Here is an 8,162-nt window from a genome sequence, read left to right on the forward strand (position 1 = left end):
TGCTAATATCAATGAAGGGAGCAATAGGAATAGGCAATGGTTGGAGAAGTCCAGGACTGGCCACATTCTCATGCTTGTTCCTCTGGCAAACAATACATTCTCGCACATGCTGCCTAACGTGTTTTTGTTGCCCTTTCCAGTAAAATAGAATTGCTTAGGGTCTTAGAAGTCACTGTCATGCCTGAATGACCACCCACAGCTGAGTTGTGAAACATGGAAATAATCTGACTTCTGAGTGCCCTGTTATTGCCCACGACCACCTTCCCTTTTCTGTTCAAATGGTCATGAACCCAAGTGTAATGTGGGTGGGACGTCGCAGAACTTTGAAGGTCCTTGAGTATAGACTGTATAACTGGATCATTAGCATAAGAACTTCTGACCTCTTCCATCAATGTTGTAGAGATAGTAGATGTAGTTAAAGCAAATAACTCTTGACTGGGAATCCTTGATAAGGCGTCAGCTGGTACATTCTCTCGTCCCTGTTTGTATTCTATGTCATAGTCATAACCCAGTAGCTTGACTACCCATAGGTGTTGAGCTGGCGTGGTCATTTTTTGGTGAAGAAGATATTTGAGGCTGATGTGGTCAGTGCGAATTTGGAAGTGCCTGCCCCATAAGTAATGCTTCCACTTAGTCACGGCATGTAATATAGCTAGCATTTCTCTTTCATAGACTGAGAGGATTTGCTGTTTGGGACCTAATGACTTGCTGATGAACGCGATGGGATGGCCTTCTTGTAGTAATATGGCCCCTATACCTGTCAAGGAAGCGTCAGTCTCTACACGAATGCTTTTGAAAAATCTGGCAGTGCCAACACAGGAGCACTGGTCATCAAGGCTTTCAACTGGTTGAATGCCTTAGATGCTGCTTCATTCCACCCTTTCGCATCCTTCCTGAGCAGTAAAGTTAATGGCTTACTGATGCTTCCATACCCCTTCACAAACCTGCGATAATAACCTGTTAGCCCTAGAAAGCCCCTCAGCTGCTTTCAAGTTTTTAGGTATAGGCCACTCCACAATGGCTTGAATCTTTAGAGGATCTGTTGCCACGCCCTGGTCAGTGTGATGATGTGTCCTAAGTATTCCACCTGTGTATGACAGAAGAAACATTTAGTAGCCCTGGCCACCAAGTGATGCGTCCTCAAAAGATCCAACACTGCCTCCAAGTGCACATAATGGTCCCTCAGAGTCTTGCTGTAGACAAGGATGTCATCAAAGAATACAAGAATGAATTTACGCAAGTGTTTGTCTGAAAATTTCATTCATAAGACTCTGAAAAGTAGCTGGAGCATTAGTTAAACCGAAGGGCATAACCAAAAATTCATAATGCCCGCTGTGAGTCCTAAATGCAGTCTTGAACTCTTCCCCCGCAGCCATACGAATTTGATGGTAACCTGACTTCAGGTCAATCTTGGAAAAAATAGTAGCTCCCACCAGTTCCTCTAGCAGTTCCTCAATCATGGGAATGGGATATTTGTCTTTGATTGTGAGCTGATTCAAAGCTCGATAGTCTACACACAATCTCCATGTTGAGTCCTTTTTCTTCACTAGAATAACTGGAGATGCAAAAGGACTGTTGCTAGTTCGAATGATGCCTGTCTCCAGCATGTCTGCCACCATCTTCTCTAAACAATCCTTTTGTAACCCCGAATACCTGTAGGGTCTAAGATTCACTGCTTCACTTCCTGACTTGAGAGGAATTTTGTGGTCATGATCTCTCATGGTTGGCAATCCTTTAGGCTCTTGGAACACATCCTTGTAGGCTTCCAGTAAACCCTGTAAGATTGCATCTGAAATGCCTTGAACCAGTGGCTTGTGTGATTTGCAATCTTCATCTAATTCCCTGAACTGTAAGCTGTAAAGTAAATAATCCTCTCCTGGTGGGTGATCCTTGACTAAGGCACTTAACTGCCTTGAGTTCAATGGTTTGGAATTTGGGTGGGTTTTCTCCTTTCAACAGAACTCTTTGTCCTTGCCAATCAAAGGACATCCACAGATGTTTGTAATTGCACAAGATATCGCCTAGCAGAGACAGCCATTGAATGCCTAGCACCATCTCACAATTGCTGAGGTCGATGATGAATACATCTGCCTGGAAGCTTATACCCTGCATCTTCCATCGTAGGCCTTTGCACATGAACTTACAAACCATTTTATCACCATTAGCTGCCTGGACAGTCATTGGCTTGATGGGAGTTAACTGAAATTGTAACTTATTGACTATAGTGGTATTTAAAAAATTATGAGTGCTACCCGAATCAATAAGAATACACACAGTAGTTTTGTCCATTTTCCATTGACCTTCATTGTATTGAGACCCACAGTTCCTTCCAAAGCATCTAGGGAAATGTGGGGAGTGACCTCTCTGCTGCTAGCTGCTTCTTCTATGATTTCTTCTTCTGGTGACCCTTCTTCCTCCTCCAATACACTCAGAGAGTATACCTTTTTGTTGCGACATCTATGCCCTGGTACAAACTTGTCGTCACACCAGAAGCACAGACCCTTCAACCTTCGGTCCTCAAACTCTTGGTTTTTGATGAACCTGGTGGGTCTGCTGGGGTTTGAGTAATTGTTCTGGTTGGCAGTAGCTGTCCCTGAGGCTGGTTGTGGTTTGGACATATAGGTTTGGGAGTTCACTGGGTTCTTTGTGGTCTGTATGGGTAATTAGGAGGGTTACTCACAACAGGATTAGTGTTTATGCTAGCAACCTTTCGGATGTAGCTGGGAGATTTTCTATGAGTAAGTGTGTTAGCTTGCAATCGGGCTAGATTGTATGCATGCTTAAGTGTTTTTGGCTCGAACATTTTTAACAGTATTTTTGATTTCCAGGTCTATTCCCCCTAAGAATATGACTAGTGCCTGCTTCTCGTTAACCTCAGCTTTGTTCCACAATATATCAAAATCTTGGATATATTCTTCTAGGTCTCCACTTTGCCTCAGTTCCATCAACTCCTCCAAAGGATCCTGCATCTCCCCAAAACGATAACAAATAGCTTCTACATAGTCTTCCCAAGATGTTTTTTGATCTCCCAGACTCCTGAGGAAGTTTTGATGCCAGTATAATGCTACCCCATCAAGGTAATAAGAAGCTATTTGCAATTTTTCCTCATCAGCCACTTCTTCTATTTCAAAGTATTGAGTACATTTGAACAACCATTTGTGTACATCCCCCCCATTGAAAGTTGGAAAGAAATGTTTGGGTTTATGTACCTTGTAAGTAGCAGCTCTGTCCTCCTTTATCTCCTTATTTCTCACGTCTCCTCTGTCTGTATGTAGCTGTGGTCTTTCCCTGCTACTGCTTGAGCTGCCTGCAGTTTGAGAAATCTTTTGCAGGGTGAACTCCAGTTGTTGAGCCATAGTGCCCATCATGTTCCTAATGTCATGAATCTGGCCTCCCTGATTCTCGATAGTCTGATCTAACCTCAGTGACTGGCCTTTAAACATATCGATCAGCAACTCATATTTCTGGCTATGGTCTTGGGACACCGCTGCGAGTGAATCCTCGATACGTTTAAGATCAGTTGCTCTGGTCTCCGGAGGCATGTTGGATAGCCGTGGATCGTTAGCTCTGATACCAGTTGTTGCAGGTGAAACAATTAATGAACCGATTTGTATAGGATGGTGCAGGGCAGGTTGGATGGTGTTCTTAATTGCTGTAGAAGAAGAGCAGTCAGTTTTACTGCTTAGCCATGGAGAGGGAAGATGATAAAGGGTGGGAAATGGCGTGTTGAGGGAGCTCCTTAATTCTAGGAATTCAGTCATATTTTCATTGTAAAATTTCTGTGTTTATGCATGCCGTCTGTTACATGCTTATATTGCTAATAACGGGTTCTCTTTCTTGTAACAGAATGAGCCCTTGTAAAACGATGCGTATGACTTACCGAAACGGTGAGTTTAAAGGAAATGAAACGGTGCGTTTAACTAATAAAATGAAACGATGCGTTTAACTACTTTGATTCACATTCAACAGTTTATTTTTGATGTAAGCCCGCCAGTTCTTACATATAGGTTGGTTTCTAGGGGAAGCAATTGTTACAAGCTGAAGAATGTGAGGGAAAGAATGGCGGGCTTACATCAAAAATAAACTGTTGAATGTGAATCAAAGTAGTTAAACGCATCGTTTCATTTTATTAGTTAAACGCACCGTTTCATTTCCTTTAAACTCACCGTTTCGGTAAGTCATACGCATCGTTTTACAAGGGCTCATTCTGTTTACAAGAAAGAGAACCCGTTATTAGCAAATATAAGCATGTAACAGACGGCATGCATAAACACAGAAATTTTACAATGAAAATATGACTGAATTCCTAGAATTAAGGAGCTCCCTCAACACGCCATTTCCCACCCTTTATCATCTTCCCCTCTCCATGGCCTAAGCAGTAAAACTGACTGCTCTTCTTCTACAGCAATTAAGAACACCATCCAACCTGCCCTGCACCATCCTATACAAATCGGTTCATTAATTGTTTCACCTGCAACAACTGTATCAGAGCTAACGATCCACGGCTATCCAACATGCCTCCGGAGACCAGAGCAACTGATCTTAAACGTATCGAGGATTCACTCGCAGCGGTGTCCCAAGACCATAGCCAGAAATATGAGTTGCTGATCGATATGTTTAAAGGCCAGTCACTGAGGTTAGATCAGACTATCGAGAATCAGGGAGGCCAGATTCATGACATTAGGAACATGATGGGCACTATGGCTCAACAACTGGAGTTCACCCTGCAAAAGATTTCTCAAACTGCAGGCAGCTCAAGCAGTAGCAGGGAAAGACCACAGCTACATACAGACAGAGGAGACGTGAGAAATAAGGAGATAAAGGAGGACAGAGCTGCTACTTACAAGGTACATAAACCCAAACATTTCTTTCCAACTTTCAATGGGGGGGATGTACACAAATGGTTGTTCAAATGTACTCAATACTTTGAAATAGAAGAAGTGGCTGATGAGGAAAAATTGCAAATAGCTTCTTATTACCTTGATGGGGTAGCATTTATACTGGCATCAAAACTTCCTCAGGAGTCTGGGAGATCAAAAAACATCTTGGGAAGACTATGTAGAAGCTATTTGTTATCGTTTTGGGGAGATGCAGGATCCTTTGGAGGAGTTGATGGAACTGAGGCAAAGTGGAGACCTAGAAGAATATATCCAAGATTTTGATATATTGTGGAACAAAGCTGAGGTTAACGAGAAGCAGGCACTAGTCATATTCTTAGGGGGAATAGACCTGGAAATCAAAAATACTGTTAAAATGTTCGAGCCAAAAACACTTAAGCATGCATACAATCTAGCCCGATTGCAAGCTAACACACTTACTCATAGAAAATCTCCCAGCTACATCCGAAAGGTTGCTAGCATAAACACTAATCCTGTTGTGAGTAACCCTCCTAATTACCCCATACAGACCACAAAGAACCCAGTGAACTCCCAAACCTATATGTCCAAACCACAACCAGCCTCAGGGACAGCTACTGCCAACCAGAACAATTACTCAAACCCCAGCAGACCCACCAGGTTCATCAAAAACCAAGAGTTTGAGGACCGAAGGTTGAAGGGTCTGTGCTTCTGGTGTGACGACAAGTTTGTACCAGGGCATAGATGTCGCAACAAAAAGGTATACTCTCTGAGTGTATTGGAGGAGGAAGAAGGGTCACCAGAAGAAGAAATCATAGAAGAAGCAGCTAGCAGCAGAGAGGTCACTCCCCACATTTCCCTAGATGCTTTGGAAGGAACTGTGGGTCTCAATACAATGAAGGTCAATGGAAAAATGGACAAAACTACTGTGTGTATTCTTATTGATTCGGGTAGCACTCATAATTTTTTAAATACCACTATAGTCAATAAGTTACAATTTCAGTTAACTCCCATCAAGCCAATGACTGTCCAGGCAGCTAATGGTGATAAAATGGTTTGTAAGTTCATGTGCAAAGGCCTACGATGGAAGATGCAGGGTATAAGCTTCCAGGCAGATGTATTCATCATCGACCTCAGCAATTGTGAGATGGTGCTAGGCATTCAATGGCTGTCTCTGCTAGGCGATATCTTGTGCAATTACAAACATCTGTGGATGTCCTTTGATTGGCAAGGACAAAGAGTTCTGTTGAAAGGAGAAAACCCACCCAAATTCCAAACCATTGAACTCAAGCAGTTAAGTGCCTTAGTCAAGGATCACCCACCAGGAGAGGATTATTTACTTTACAGCTTACAGTTCAGGGAATTAGATGAAGATTGCAAATCACACAAGCCACTGGTTCAAGGCATTTCAGATGCAATCTTACAGGGTTTATTGGAAGCCTACAAGGATGTGTTCCAAGAGCCTAAAGGATTGCCAACCATGAGAGATCATGACCACAAAATTCCTCTCAAGTCAGGAAGTGAAGCAGTGAATCTTAGACCCTACAGGTATTCGGGGTTACAAAAGGATTGTTTAGAGAAGATGGTGGCAGACATGCTGGAGACAGGCATCATTCGAACTAGCAACAGTCCTTTTGCATCTCCAGTTATTCTAGTGAAGAAAAAGGACTCAACATGGAGATTGTGTGTAGACTATCGAGCTTTGAATCAGCTCACAATCAAAGACAAATATCCCATTCCCATGATTGAGGAACTGCTAGAGGAACTGGTGGGAGCTACTATTTTTTCCAAGATTGACCTGAAGTCAGGTTACCATCAAATTCGTATGGCTGCGGGGGAAGAGTTCAAGACTGCATTTAGGACTCACAGCGGGCATTATGAATTTTTGGTTATGCCTTTCGGTTTAACTAATGCTCCAGCTACTTTTCAGAGTCTTATGAATGAAATTTTCAGACAACACTTGCGTAAATTCATTCTTGTATTCTTTGATGACATCCTTGTCTACAGCAAGACTCTGAGGGACCATTATGTGCACTTGGAGGCAGTGTTGGATCTTTTGAGGACGCATCACTTGGTGGCCAGGGCTACTAAATGTTTCTTCTGTCATACACAGGTGGAATACTTAGGACACATCATCACTGACCAGGGCGTGGCAACAGATCCTCTAAAGATTCAAGCCATTGTGGAGTGGCCTATACCTAAAAAACTTGAAGCAGCTGAGGGGCTTTCTAGGGCTAACAGGTTATTATCGCAGGTTTGTGAAGGGGTATGGAAGCATCAGTAAGCCATTAACTTTTACTGCTCAGGAAGGATGCGAAAGGGTGGAATGAAGCAGCATCTAAGGCATTCAACCAGTTGAAAGCCTTGATGACCAGTGCTCCTGTGTTGGCACTGCCAGATTTTTCAAAAGCATTCGTGGTAGAGACTGACGCTTCCTTGACAGGTATAGGGCCATATTACTACAAGAAGGCCATCCCATCGCGTTCATCAGCAAGTCATTAGGTCCCAAACAGCAAATCCTCTCAGTCTATGAAAGAGAAATGCTAGCTATATTACATGCCGTGACTAAGTGGAAGCATTACTTATGGGGCAGGCATTTCCAAATTCGCACTGACCACATCAGCCTCAAATATCTTCTTCACCAAAAAAATGACCACGCCAGCTCAACACCTATGGGTAGTCAAGCTACTGGGTTATGACTATGACATAGAATACAAACAGGGACGAGAGAATGTACCAGCTGACGCCTTATCAAGGATTCCCAGTCAAGAGTTATTTGCTTTAACTTACATCTACTATCTCTACAACATTGATGGAAGAGGTCAGAAGTTCTTATGCTAATGATCCAGTTATACAGTCTATACTCAAGGACCTTCAAAGTTCTGCGACGTCCCACCCACATTACACTTGGGTTCATGACCATTTGAACAGAAAAGGGAAGGTGGTCGTGGGCAATAACAGGGCACTCAGAAGTCAGATTATTTCCATGTTTCACAACTCAGCTGTGGGTGGTCATTCAGGCATGACAGTGACTTCTAAGACCCTAAGCAATCTATTTTACTGGAAAGGGCAACAAAAACACGTTAGGCAGCATGTGCGAGAATGTATTGTTTGCCAGAGGAACAAGCATGAGAATGTGGCCAGTCCTGGACTTCTCCAACCATTGCCTATTCCTATTGCTCCCTTCATTGATATTAGCATGGATTTCGTGGAAGGGCTACCCAAATCCGAGGGAAAAGATGTGATCATGGTCGTGGTGGATCGTTTTAGTAAGTATGCTCATTGTGTGGCCATCAAGCCACCCCT

The sequence above is a fragment of the Populus alba genome, chromosome 14, assembly GCF_005239225.2.
Source record: "Populus alba chromosome 14, ASM523922v2, whole genome shotgun sequence".
NCBI classification, from domain to species: domain Eukaryota; kingdom Viridiplantae; phylum Streptophyta; class Magnoliopsida; order Malpighiales; family Salicaceae; genus Populus; species Populus alba.